The sequence below is a fragment of the Apis mellifera genome, linkage group LG6 (assembly GCF_003254395.2).
Source record: "Apis mellifera strain DH4 linkage group LG6, Amel_HAv3.1, whole genome shotgun sequence".
In the NCBI taxonomy this organism is placed as follows: Eukaryota; Metazoa; Arthropoda; class Insecta; order Hymenoptera; family Apidae; genus Apis; species Apis mellifera.
The window spans coordinates 8,958,925-8,974,355 of record NC_037643.1 but is presented as its reverse complement, the minus strand read 5'-3'; the positions used below and the strand labels follow the sequence as shown (position 1 = coordinate 8,974,355).

General features: G+C 28.8%; 1 protein-coding gene and 2 long non-coding RNA genes across 4 annotated transcripts in view; all 3 read right to left on the bottom strand.

Annotated features, from left to right (window-relative positions):
* LOC550921 (ubiquitin-like protein 3) overlaps nucleotides 1–15,431 on the bottom strand; it is a 69,249-nt gene that overhangs the window by 34,335 nt on the left and 19,483 nt on the right. The gene's annotated exons all lie outside the window — the stretch shown is intronic.
* On the bottom strand, nucleotides 149–4,013 carry LOC102654087. Of its 2 annotated transcripts, XR_410203.3 has the most exons (3): nucleotides 3,565–4,007; nucleotides 1,695–1,968; nucleotides 149–1,606 (listed from the first exon to the last, which is right to left on the bottom strand). It is a non-coding gene; the product is annotated as an uncharacterized LOC102654087 (long non-coding RNA). The 2 variants fall into 2 exon arrangements; XR_410202.3 differs by having other exon boundaries at nucleotides 149–1,968; nucleotides 3,565–4,013.
* Nucleotides 6,555–8,522, bottom strand: LOC102654056. The gene is made up of 2 exons (XR_410201.3): nucleotides 7,704–8,522; nucleotides 6,555–7,640 (listed from the first exon to the last, which is right to left on the bottom strand). It is a non-coding gene; the product is annotated as an uncharacterized LOC102654056 (long non-coding RNA).

The following is a 15,431-nucleotide window of genomic DNA, read 5'->3' as shown; positions in this document are numbered from 1 at the left end:
CCGGCGTATTCGCCACGTCGTATTAATCGACGAAAAACCAACTAGACGATTTTTCTACTACCGATTTCAAATACTAATATTCTATTTCGATCTACTCGCATCTTAAATATTTCACTCTCGTAGAGAAAATAATAAAAGGTCTTCGTGATGATTAACGGATATTTTATTCATTATATTGTACGGTCACGCGAATGTTCAGGCAACATTGACGTAGCGATGGACGTCATTTTTGACGGAAGTTAAGGTCGTAATCACAGGAAGGAACATTGGTTTTGTCAAGATCGATAGTCGGTGGATATTTATACGAAATATGATAAAAATTATTTATATTTCTTAATTTCAAAATATTAAAATTATCAATATTTGTTAATATTTATGCGCATAATGAGAAATTAAATCGATTTATTGTTTATAATAAATTATCCTAAATTATTTGATCCTTTTTTTTTTTTAAATCGCGATACTTATTTGAATAAGCAATCTCTTTTAAGTGAGTTGTGCAAGGATTAATTTAAACGTATTGCATCATCTTTTTCTTTTGTATAAGCGTGTTTAATCTTCATTGAAAAATGCAACGCGGTGGAGGATATAATCCATGGTTTTATTCCAGGTATAAATATTTTTATCTGTATGCAACGCGTGATGGTGATATAAATGAAAATTTAATCCACGAACATCGGTTAAAATTTCGTGAAATATTAATCCTGTGTGAAAACTTTACATAGAGAACCATTTACAATTTACAAACATATATTTGCGTTTTAATTTCCTTGATTAAGCGAGAAAAATATTCAACACCAGAGTTCATAGTTCGTAAGATTAAGATCGGGTCAAAAAAAATTGTGTGAAAATTGTACATACATTTCATTCCATTGTTTTCAATTCTTGAAATTATATTGCATTAAACAATTCTATTGGTTCAACAAAACTTGCGTGACTTCGTAATTACATTAAACTTGCAATCAAGAGAAATATATATTAAAAAAAAAAAAAAAGAAAAAAAAATTCTTTTTAATAATTTAACATGCATTACAATTTATAATTATAATTTTATTAACAGAATTCTTAAATTTAAATTTTTAAATTGAACGCAACGTTTAAATCATAACCTTGACTTCCTCGAAATAATATTAAAATATTAACACTTTTAAATATTAAAAGTTTCAACGAGTTGCTGATTCAAATGTGTACGTGTTGGAATTTATATAAGTAGTCATTGATTATGCATGATACGAGACATTCGTTGAATAAATGCTGAATGTAACAATCGTACATAGATAATTAGAGGCTCATAATGGACGTGTAGAAATTCGCAAATATAATACGTTCCGAATTTAAATAAATTATCTTACCATTGTTCAAAAAATACATATTATTGTTCTCAAATCATCTCAACATATTCAAAAGAAACTTATTAAATCGTATAATTTTCTTATCTGTGAGATATTCAGATATTGTTCACTCTCAATCATCCTCAAACTATCAATAATCTCCTTAAATTTGTTTGAAATGAAACGTGAAACCATCTTTCAAGTCTTCGTCTCTTTTAAACTCAAAGAATTTTTTAACTAGATAGAAAAATAACTAGATCTGGGATGAAAATACCCTAAAAAGCATACGAATTAAATAATATTGATGATTGACAAGATTTCGATAACATTAGTGGCAAAGATTTTTAAATAATTAAACCAAACTCGTTCCAAAATCCTAAGTTCCAAAATACGATCATAAAGTTTCCACATGTATCGACTTAATCTTCGTCTTATCCCTCCAGATAACGAAGATAACCCGCTCAGCTTCCGGTGTCCGAGTCCACTTGACCTAAAAGCGTGCTCTTCCGAAATGGAGTCTTCAAATTGGTTTCTGCTCGTACGGAGTCTTGCATCTTTTTGGGGGCTTAAAAAGATAAATTCCTCTCTTCGGGGGAAGCCCTGGTCTGGTTTCTTGTCTCTTGCATTAGAGATACGTCTTGATTAAAGAGAAAGAGCGAAGAGAGAGAGGAAACAGAAAAAAAAAAAAAGGATTATTATTTTTTATTATTTTTCTTACCAAAGTTAAGAATTGGCTGGTAATTTTACAGAAAAAAACTGTACATTTAATGAACATTATTCTCTATATCTACCAATTTATATCTTTTCATAATCGATATCGAATCTACTCGAAAGTTTACTCTTTTTTTCTTTTCTGTTTAATTTTTTTTTTATATTTATTTCTCGATCGATTTAAACTTAAAATTTGATTCAGTTTTTAAACACGATACGAGATTTACATTATTTTTCTTTCCTCGTAGAATATTGAATTAAGAAAAGTTAATTTTCTTGTTCAGTTTCAATGAAAAGTAAAAATGTTTGTGGGTTGTATAAAATGGAATTTATTCTTCGAAGTCTATTTTTTAAAAATTCCCATATCTTTTAAAAGATATTTAAATGTTTTTGATTACCATCTAGATTACCAGTTCTTCAGATTAACTTTGGTATTTAAAAAAAAAAATTATCGATCTTTGATTAATATTAGCAATTTCTTTAATTTCAGATTTCATTTAATTTACATCTATGATAAATTAAATAAAATTAAAAAAAAAGTTGAAATCAAAAAGGGAATAAATTAAAAATATATTTATACTTTTTTTTCTCTTATAAATATCACCTAAGAGTAAGGATTACTTCAAAATTGCCATAAGATTTTAACTGACGCAGAAAAGTAGAGAGTAATAAAATCCTGGTAGGATCTCGTTAAGAAAGAATACATGGCTTATCATCTTAACATCGAAAGACCATTCAGTTCATGAATAATAATTGAAGGTCAGATTAAATGTTGTCGAAGTTCAAATGTCTAACAGATGTTGAATATAAAATGGATTATCGATATTTATCTTGTTTGAAAATAAATAATCAATGTTCGATAAACGGATTCATTTAATAGCTTTTCTTTGTGAACTAAATTTGAGCCGCGATAAAATATCTATTCTAATGGAATATACTTTCTTTCTGGAATTAAATAAAATGATATGTTTTAAAAGTTATATGTACATATTAAATAAAATGATATGTTTTAAAAGTTATATGTACGTATTAATTATATCAAAGAGACAAAAAATCTCATATTTATATCATACATTTTAAAATTATTATCCTACTGATAAAAAATTAAATTTTTAATTTAAATTAAAATAAAATTATTGCTTGAATTGTCATAAATATATCATTAATCATATATAGTAATATGAATTTTTAATCATATATAGTAAAATAATAAACAGATGAAAGAAAGAATGAAATACATTTGTAAAGATAAAATAAACAAAGAAATTCTATTTCAATCTAAATCCTTCCATGACTATACAAAACCATCATAGTAATAATCACTGATTTTATGTTTTTAGATTAAAATGTGAAATAATTACAAATTATTTTTCCTAAACAAACAAAATTTCAACTACAAATTATCATAGATTCGAAATTGTCAAATTAATCTCAACCTATTCTACATTGTTCGATAAAAAAAATGAAAAAAAAAAAAAAGAAGAATTATCGCTTCAGAAACATTATTTATTTAAAAACTTACTGTTTGAGAATGATATCGGACTATAATCAAACAAAACAACCATGTCTTCTCTAAGATGATTGGTAAACAGAGCGTCATCCTCTAAAACTGGTTATGTGGCTATGTACTGTACCATCCAGGTTATGTCACCGAAACATTGCCCGACTATGCGACATACGATGCAAACACACAGAGCTGCTCTATCTCTCCTTGAAACAACATCATGCTGTCGAAAGGGTATCGCCAATGAGCTTATATAACGTATTATATGTTGGTTTGCTCGGAAATAGTGTATAGTGGTTCTGTATTTTTCTCGAATGTCAATAACACAGCGCGGGATGTACTGCCATGAATACAAATTTCGCTTTAGCTACACTAGCGTCATCTTTCTGGAAACTTCATTATAATTATTTCCACGCACCATCTTGCGTCAACTTTCTCAAGTAGAAGTAAATTGTAATATAATCCTTATCAATATTAAAAGATCGTTAAATTTTGATTAAAAAATTATATATCTTTAAACTATTATAATTTCGTGACAAAGAAACATAAAAAAAAATATAATAATTTACTTAACCTCATTTTAAATTCGATATTCTTTAATTTGATATTCTAAATTGAATTTCAATTGCATTGTTAGCATCAAATTATCGATTATAAATATATTAATATATTGTTATTTTTTTTAAAGATGTAATTTTTGTCTGCTTCGATAAAATCTTGGACCTAACCTCTTCGACGAATTACTTACTACTCGTAAGAAATTATAAAACGTCATTTACATGAAATCATAAAGGTACGATTCATGTAAATTAAATTAATGGCATATGAATGTTAATACAGACACGTTACAAAATTATAATAATTCATTACATATATGACGTACAATTAAAGCGTGAAAAGATCTCTGGTGGCTTGTCGAAAGTCTGAACCAAGTCGATTCTTCTGATCGCGGTCTTTTAAAAAAGTCGAGATTCGAGATTAGCTGCCTCTTGTACAGTCCTTAGGGAGCGGCCTAATTGCTTCTCGGTATACTTGACGTCGACCGTCCCTTTTCAACGCCTCTTCGAACCTTGAGCTTTCGTCCCTGTGGGCAATTCTTTTAAAAATAGCGACGATCGTCTTTCTTTCCTCTTTTTCTCAGAAAAATCCTTTTTTTACCTTATCGCATCAATTTGTCCCTTAATTAATGCTCTTGGAACTTGGACGTGTTTGGCGCGATCCATTTAACCGAAGATATCGATAGTTCATCGAAATCTTTTTTAAAATACTTTTCTTAATAATATAATCGAAATGTATATGATTTTCATAATGGATAATTAATTTATATAATTAATAAAATAATTAAAAATTATTTACCAATATTATCAATCTTTTTTTTCTATTCTGATATTTATTATTGATTATTATATCACTTCATCAGAAGAGTTTCAAGTAAACTTTTATCACCTTAACCTAATCTTCTCATATTTTTCTCATCGGGTAATTAAAATAGATGAAATTGATTCTAACCATCTTAATCTTATCTAACCCTTATCTAACTTATACAACCGAAAAAAAAAATAAATCTGTCTTGAGATAATGCAACCGGCAAATGTAAATCAGGAGATTCCTCGATCGGATTAAAGCATGAGCGACGAAACGGGGAATAGTGGTGGAATCCCTAGAGCAGGAATTCTCAATAATGCACCATAGCATTCGTGATCTATCCGATCCCCTTCCTAGCGGCGTTCTTTCTATGTTAAATATAGGCGACCCGACACGTACTCTCCGATTCAGTTCAACAGCCAACATATTTCGCGTATTCTCTTCTTGTACTCGTGGCCAGAATATGAGGAAATAGGAATAAAGGAAAGATGGGTATTGATTCTCATCTTTCATTTTCTTGAATTGATATTCCTTAATTGTTTTTTTTATATTTCTAATAAAATCACAAGTTACAACGACAGCGTATAAAATTTTTAAAACGAAATTTTTCATAATTTAAATTAAATTATGACCTTCTCTTAAATCCACAAGTTATAAATCTGGAATCTCTTGAATTCAGATATTTCTACGGTTAATTATGAATTTCGTCACAAATTGTGTGGAAGAATTTGTTAATCTGATTAGTTGTTTTGTACAAATGTTCTTCAAGTAATTTAATCAAATTTATACGAGGAACACGTTGATAATGATTTTGATCGATTACGTCTTTAACATCGAAACTTGATAACTAGATTTCTACTTGCGATACAATTGTATTGATTTATGACAAAAATGATGGAATTTAAAAATTGTGCGTCATTAATTTTAAATTTAAATAACGTGGAATTTTTTAATTTTTATTTTTAATAAGAATAGATAGAACGCAATGATTTTTTGAATTTTGTTTAAAACGCAATTACATGTTTGTAAAATGCATTACATATATCTTTATAATTGTACAGTACATACATAAAGCATTTGTCAATAAAATTTTGACAAAAAATTTAAAAAATATTTATAACTTTTACGATCTCGATCTCTCAATTAAATATTTCGCAATAAATCTTTTTAGGAATTTTTTTTTTTTTATTCAAAAAATTTGTTATTTAAATTGTATTAATATTGAAAAACATTTAATAAAATTGTTTAATATATTTGATATTGAATATTCTACATTCATACATGTTGTAAATTTAAAAACGTAACTCGATTTTAGTTTTTAATTCGGAAAATAAAAGAATCTCCTCTCGAAATGTGAAGATATCGTTTTGAAATGAAATTAATATTAAATTATGTATAGGATAATTTATGAGAAAGAGAAAAATTTACAATTTTTTATTATTTATCGGCACAATGAATATTAAAATATTTACTGGTGGCTTGGTTAAAAATATAACATCCTGCGTACGAATAGCAACAGCAAAGAAAAGAGAAATAAATTCATGACCTCTTTCACCCTTGTACACTTGTTTGAAAATGAACACCTGTCATCCAAACACATGTTTATTTACTTTAAAATGCGCTTTCAAGTTCCTTTCATGTTCTTTTTTTTGATGGAGAATTCAATGCGCGCCACGTACTGCAAACCTTCACTTATCCCATTAAAATCAACCCTTTCTTCACATTTCTATCGTATACCCGACGAAATATTATCTCGTTCAAATAGACTTTACCATTTGTGAAAAATTATTTTTTTAATAATTTTTTCCAAGATATTTTTAAACGAATGTTCTTGTTTACACGAATTAAAAATTGATAAGAGGAGGCATGCATTATAAAAAACAAGGTAACTATGTTATCTAATTCAAACCACTTGTGTATGTACTAACAAGAAACATTTTAAACTTAAACTTTAAAAACTCAATCTAATTTTTTGCTTGAGGAAAAATCCAACTTATTATTTTCTATAATTAATTTCAAAAAGAGTACAAATTTCGTCAGAAATACTATCAGTGTATCTAAATCAATCGAATTGAAAATTTACAAAACGTTTGTCAAACGTTTAATAAGGAATTTAACAAGACCACCCAAATAGGTTGATCTTCTCGAATAATTTAACCGCGAGTAAGGAACTGGTTAACCTCGACCCTCGGTCCTCTCTCCTCGAGAGGGGTTGCAAGCGACTAGATTGGTGCAGACGACCGAGACTGATCGATGAAGAAAAGTATGCTATTTCAGGATGCTTGAGTAGTCGGTGACGTGGGTAAATCTGGTGCTCCATACGTAGCGACACCTTCTCGAGAGACTATCGATTCCCCTCCGTTTTTCATCCATCGCCTCTCCCCTCCCATTTCCTCCTCCCACAAGTATTTACTTCCTTCTTCGTCTTCCATTTCTCTCTCTCCATTTCCTTTCTTTCTCCTTTTTATTCCCCTCTTCTCTTTCGCTTCTTTTTCTCGAAAAGCGTCAGAACACAGTCAGAAATTCTTATGTAAATCGATTCGCGGCAATGCTGTTGGAGGAAATGCCACGAATGCTACTGGAAACGTACGATCCGCAATACGTGTCGTTGGTGTGTCGTCCCGGGGATAAATCGATAAACGGCATGCGATATTAGAAGCTCTTTCCGCTGGATAAAGCACCGGTCGTCGTGCCAGTGAAACGGCGGATTTCGATGCGATAACACCTAACTAAAAGTCCGTGTATTACTGCGCGCGCCTTTTTCATCCCCACTATTAAATCGATTTGTTTACCTTGCGTTCTTACATTCTTCGCCGCGTGGAAACGCGCCTTTCCTCCGTATTTCCCTTCTCATCGCTCCCTTACACGCTCATACCGCGATAAATTTTATTTGGAAACGCGGCAGACACTCGTTTTATTCGAGACGCATATTCCTAGGTATTTTTTTTTCTTTTTACTTTGAATAATAGGAAACGCGGTTTATAGTTGATTTATATACCTCTTGCGAGGTACATTTAAAGTGTTGCGTTCTTCGCTTGGTTATTTTATTTTATTTCGAATGTTTAAAAGCGCAATTTGATTTTATCCCTTTATTTGTCGATTGTGCAACTAAAAATGTGGTTCCTATTTATTTTTTTCGCTCCTTTATATTTTTCGGTTATTGTGTTTTCGCTCGATATTTGCTATGTTAAATATTTAAAAGTGAAGTTATAAATCGTTCACGTCTAATCTTTTCAGATTAGATATTTTAGGTTCGATACTCGGATGATTCATTTTTTCGTTGTATGAATCAGTTTCTGTTTCCTGCAAGGTAACCTCAATTCCACATATTGCGTCTTCTTTTACAATTATCTGATAAATATTTGGAAACGCGACTTTCATTTTCTCTCATAATTAGTTTCTTGCAGCTACATTGCGTTTTGCAAAAACAGATTGCATCTGATTCTTGTTCTTGCATAGCGGCTTAGTTTCTCCACATTGCATCCTCTTGCACGAAAAATATACAAATTTGGAAAGAAAATTTACATTTATTCAATTTCTATCTCTATCTATCTTCATTATATTTTGCAAACTATCATCTTAAGAGATATTTATTTTATTTATATTGAATTACATATTTGTCATCATTACATATATTTTTATATTTTTATATTATTTTTGAAATTATATTGTTTATGTTATTGGAAAATTTTATCTTGCTTTATTTTATTCACAAATATCACTTTCTCGTGCTATTTTCGCTATTATGCGTTAAATATTTTAGCAACGAAGTTTTCTAACCTCAATTTCTTACTTTTAATTTTTAGGCATCGGCATTTTTAATTTAGAAATATTCACTTATTTAAAAATGCAATTCGCATCTTTACACGAATTTCTATTTATTCCCTTCATTTCGTTTCATTTTTTTATTTTCTTTTTTAGCACAAAATAATATTGAATATTCGAAACGTGACACATTCACATCCGCCATTTCCGATATCATCACGCTATCGAGAGTCACATTCGAGCGATATATCGAAGAAGCAGCTTGCCTCGTTTCGATTACTCGTTCAATATTAAATCATGGCTACTTGGCCTGTGAGAATACGTTTTATTATCGCAATATTATTCCAAGTAATCGCAAACTGGCTATTTTTTTTCGTTTCTTTTAATTCTTTATGGATTTTTTTTCTTTTTCTCGTCTTTAAAAATGCAATAGAGATAAGTGGAATCATTGGTCAATTCCAGAATAGCACGAAAAAAAAAAAAAAAGAAATCGTAAAAATACGATTGATAAAATGAATTTCTCGGGTTATAGATTAAACGCGTTTTAACATTACTTGTTAATATAGCGGTAAATTTTCATTCTCACAAGGAATTTATTGATAAATCGATATCAATATATAGTTTCTATAATCGAAGCGTTTATTTCATTGGTTTCGTTAAATAGCTTTTTTTTTTGAATGTATTTTTTAATAACGATCGAAATAAAAATTAAAAAATAAATTACAAATAATAAACAAAAATAACTGTTTTTTTTTTGTATATCAGGAAATATATTCTTGGGTATGAAAAATATGGAAATAACGTTTCATTTGTTTCAATTTTTTATCTTTTTGGAATCGGATATATCTATAATTATACGTATCTTGGATCATCGATAGATTGCGTCATAAAGTATTAGCTAAAAAAACAATTGAAGGATCGATAACATCGGTAATTAATACTACTGATATATAATACATTTCCTGACATTGTCGCCACATTAATATAAGATAACATTATAGTTATCGTATGATCTTTCATGTGTGATTTCTCTTTTTTATTTATATTTATTCTCAAGATCATTTTTTTTAATTTTTTTATAATAAATTTTTTTCTATTATTTATTCGTCCAAGTTTTCTAACTTTTTAAAATAAATTCTTAAAATATTTTTGAGTGATATTTTTACCAGATGTTTAAATTATCAAAATTTTAATATTCAAATTTAATAATAAAAAATTTATCTTTCCGCTTCTTATTAAGGCATTAAGTTGCTAACTTTTCTAAAGTTACGTATTAAAATCGTTAACGAAGTACAAGTTTAATAGAATTTGTAAACAAGTTATAATAATCCTAATATAGCTAGGAGATAGCAAAGTAATGATATTAACTCAACTGATTACATTGATTTTAATCATCTTGATCTCGGCTCTAACTATACTACTTTCTTCCAGGTTTAGCAAATATAAACAGTTTCGTAATGGAAAATATTACCGACATTATTTTATCATTATTCCACATTGTAAAAATCTGAATCAATTAAAATAATTATTTTCGCTAATATGATTAACATTTTTTAACAAATTAATTTATTATAATTATCCATTTGAACATTTTTCATCATCAAACTATAATAATTAAATAATTACTATATTTTTCACTTCAAAATTTAAAAAAAAAAAATCAAATTTAAATTAAATTTTTTAATCATCGAACATTTCAAATTTACTCTATTTAATAGTTTCTCAACAAATTAAATCAATTCTTCTAGAGAAATGAAGTTATCTCGCGAATAAATCACGATGGAATGGAATTTATTTAATTAATAATTATCCGCGACTAATTAGCTTGTTGAGCAAAGATTGAGGCAGGAGAGGAAAAGAGAGAAAATTTATCCGATATAGGGGGGCCCTTTTCCGACGATCGTTAATTATCCCCGGGGAATTATGGTAAGAAACGATGACGGGTGAAAGTGAGGGAATCGTTATTCCCGGAATGGATTTGATGATCGTCAACAATACAATACATACAATCCAGTTTCAACCACTTTCGTGTCGAATCATTTCAATTCCCGGTGAGAGAGGAAGCCGTTTTCACTTTTCTTATTCGATACGATAACCGTGAGTGTTGGAAAGAACTCGTTGGAAAGAAAAGTGAAATATAACATAATTTTTATACCTGTTTTACCTTTATACTTTCTTCCTTTCTTTTTAACCCATTCGAGTTTAAACGCGAATAATTGAACGAAATTTAACGCGGCTGTTAATCATGTTAACTCTTTAATTCTCATAAAGTAAATTTGTTATTTGATTCTTTATTTATTCTCGTCTCGTTGGTGGATTCAAAAATTGTAACATATTTTATCAGTATATGATTTAACAAAGATATATGTATCTTTGTTATAAATTATAGAAAATTTAATTTATTATAAAAAAAAGAATTTACATTTCGAGGCTTTATTATAAAGAATTTAAATTTTCAAATTATCAATTTGTCGATTCGTTTTCGAATTTTGCATTATTTTTTCGAGTCACGACCAAATTAATTTCGTAACCGAGATTTCTTAAATGTTGCATGAAACATCCGGTGTTTAGAAGCCGTGCCGAGTTTAGCAATAAGGTTTGCGTTAACAATGTACGATAGCAAGGATAAACCTACTTTCTACCACGAATTTCACATCTTTCGACCGATAAGATTTCCATCTTTTTATTGTTCGAACAATCAGAAGAGTTTTCGCAAAAAGAAGAAGAAGAGAAAAGATTTATTGGTATCGTAAAAATTTATTTAAAATTAATATAAAGTTAATATTTTATTAGATTGTTCAAACAACAACTATATTCAAATATAACAATAATAAATGAATTAGATTAAAAATAATATATTATAACGTTAACATTTATATCAATAAATAATAATTTTTTTCATTGCATTAATATGAAATTAATATTGTTTCGAATAATATGGATTTTATTCGATGAAATATTCGTTATATATTGAAATTATAATTTGAAAAGTCTTCAAAAAGAAGGGAATATATGGAATCTATTAACTTTTTTTTGCATTTATTGATATATTCCCTTTTTCCAATAACGATAGCACAGAAGAAATATGATACCGTGGCAAAATTTTAAATCGCCCACCGTAGTGAGTTTACAAATGGATCAAATTTAGAAGATATTTTCATATATTGTAGAAATTATAAAATGAATTTCATTATATCTGTAAAGAAATAATTTGAGAAACAATCTTTCAAAGGTACAATTCTGTACGGAAGTATTGACTATCTGGCAAAAGAAAATGTTTTATTATTTTGTGAAAGAATTTGAATTTGATCCAAATTTTATGTGCACGAAGATATTTTAAACTATTCTGTTTATTTTCTTCTCGAATATGTTACACAATTTATCGAACCAATTCACTAATGGTTTAAATCTTTACAAAAATTATTAGACAATAATTATAATTATTCAAAAAGAAAATTAAAATACACGATGAAACAATTGAAAATATTAAATATTGTATAAATCAAAATAAAGAATTAGATTAATAATATTAGATTTAACAATTACTTTTTTTATAGAAAATAGAACGTACGATGTGTCATATTTTTGTATATATTTTCTGAATGAATAAAACTAATATAATAATGATTTTACTTTTACTTAATAGATGAAAAAACAAAAACAAAAACAATGTTCCATATTTCACCGAAATTCTTCGGTTCAGTTATAAGTTCAAACGTAAATACAGTTCAATGTAAATAAAATTCAATTAAATAAGTGATAAGTTTCTAAAAGTTCTTCCTTCTCGCTAGTGGCAACAAACGTTTGCACCGATGTTATGCCATCACGGATCTCTACAGTTTACCTCAACCAGATTTACATAATGCGAAGCTTGTTTGCTAAACACCAAGAGCACGAAATCCTTAAGCACTGTTGGTAGCACGTTCGTCAAAGGAACAATCTGTTATCGATACCTGCGTAACTTATGTCATAATAATTTGATAAACTAATAAAGAAATTTTCCTAATAATTGAATATTCGTGTTAAATGATAATATAACGATATTTGCAGTATGCAATTGGAAAAAGAGTAAATATATAATAAAATTCTAAGAGGAATAAATTAAAATTATATATATATATATATATATATATATATATATATATATATATACACATACGCATACACATTCACAGTGTAATCTATTCTATACGATCTCTAATTATTGAAATCGTATAAATCGATAATTCAATCGTATAATTCAATAAAATCATTACTCTCTCGAGAAACATGGTGATTTATTATTATTAATTTCTAAAGGAGAGTAAAGCTCCTTAGACATTAAGTACATGGTAAAGCACTTTACTTGGTTAAGAAACGCATCGTGCTAAAACGTTTGCGATCAATTTACTTTCAATGCTATTCTTAGCATCTCGCGCGCCACTAATCAGAAGAGTAATAATAATGTAGTTGGATACAGTCGCCGATTGACGCCACTTTCTATCATTTAAAAACAACATCGCTTTCTCCTTTCTTTTCCAAAAAGTACAAATTAAAATTTTCAATGAAAAGAGTAGTAAAAATGCAATTATTTGTGAAAAGAAAACTAATCTAGAAAATATTATTTATAAATTTCCAATATATATATATATATATATATTCGAAATCGGTATAGGTTAGGTTAACCTAGAATAGGTTATACGAAATATCGAATACACAGTATTCCATTTTATACATACCGACGCACGCATAAACTTTGATGTCATTGATCGAATGCGAAGCGAGACACGAGAAGACAGTTCCGATTGACAAACCGGCCTCCTGCTGTAGATTCGATCCTCGATAGTACGATCGATCCAAACCGCGTATCCCCATAAACGTAGACGTGTCCGTCCATATTTAATGGCTCGAATTTACGAAAAGCCGGTTGCGCCAGAAACACGATGGAAATAGAGGCATTGTTTCGATCGTGAATGCGCATGCGCGTACCTCTCGTGCACGCCTCCCGAAAATACCGACAGAAATTTACGGGCAACATGGGTAAAGAAAGAGAGAGAAATAAAAACAAAAATAAATGAAAAAAGGAGAAGGGAAAAATACGGAAAACAGCAAACGGAAAAAAGAGAAGAAAGAAAGAAAGAGGGGAAAAGGGACGAACGTCTATTTAGAAACGAACCTATGGAGTTTGAAGCGAAACACGATCCAGAATCGCTGTGTATAGTAAACATTTATCGTGGACCATTTAACGAAGTTCGCGAAATGGATGAAAGCTTTTTTTTTTATTCCCTTTTTCTTTTCTGTTATTTTTTTTTTTCTTTTTTTCTTTTTCACATCGAAAGAGGAGAAGAGAATAGGATCAACGATAGATCGTAACAATTTTTTCTTTCATGCCAGTATAACCTATGAAAACGCCAACGCGAATTCATAGTTGCTTATAACGTCCCCAGAGTCGATGATTCGCTTTTGCTACAGGGGTCACCGACCGGTGCTCGATCGATAAGGAAATTTAGCGAACATCTCTGTTACCGTGGTCAGAGCGTATCGTCTCGTCTTTTTGCACTTACATGTATGATAACATAAGTGAATTATATCGGATATTTTAGATTTTCCGGGCTTGTCTTTAATCTTCGATGAGTAGACTCTATGTACTGAAAGTGAATCAGAATTATTATGAAGATATATATATACCGTTCAAAAAAGAGTAGCATTTTTTTAAATTTTAATGAAACTGTAGTTTATTCAATTATTAATTTAACATTAAATTTGTATATTATTGTAAAAATTCTGATCAGATATTTATAAATAAATATATTAATCATAAATAATAAGTATTTTTAATGATATTGATAATTTTACTTATATATTTATAAACATAAAAAATTCAAATTCAAATATAAGGCATCATGGATCCATTTTATATTATCTTATTTCTTTTGTAAATTTAAAAAGTAAAATATAATAAATACAACTTAATTTATCCTATTATATATATCAAATTATTTTATTACCATATACTTACACTATTCTTTTTATTGAGTATACGACAAAAATGAAAACAAAAAATTCGAATTGTTCTTATTATTACAAAAAATCTTAGAATATCTATGCTGCAAAGAATTTTTCTAATTTTTTTCATTTTGGATGTACATATTAAAAGTAATTCCACGTATCACATACGCATCTAGAACTTTAACAAGATCATTCAAAACCATACTGTATGCGAACACACGTAATCAGATCTACATGACACGTCGATGCAACATACCGGAAGAGAAGCAACGGCGTTCCCTAACGGAAAAACGATTATCTTCACGGTTGGATTAACGCCGACCCTATTTGTAAGGGCGATCCTCGTTGGTGTCATCGAAGCTGCAAGCGAAGGAAATTTCACGGATTCGCAATTTCTCGGCCATATTTTTACCGAATAGAATCGCCAATGTGCCGGAACACATTCGGTCATTTTTATCGATTGTAGGTAATTTTGTCGCCAAGAAATTGATAAAAGGATAACCTTGAAATTACGCTTGAAACTTGATCTTTATGCAACTATTTATAAAATATTTGATATCTTTCTCGTTTTATCGCAATTTATTTATTTGTTTACGTTTTGTAAATATTCGAGATAAATATTTAACGTGAATTTTCTCAAAATATAAACTTTCTACGATAAATTTCATCTTATATTTTCAACTTGTTTATTCAAAAAAAAAAAAAATAAATAAATAAATAAGATTGTTCTCGCGTATATCTCTTTGCTATTTTCTTTTAAAATAAAA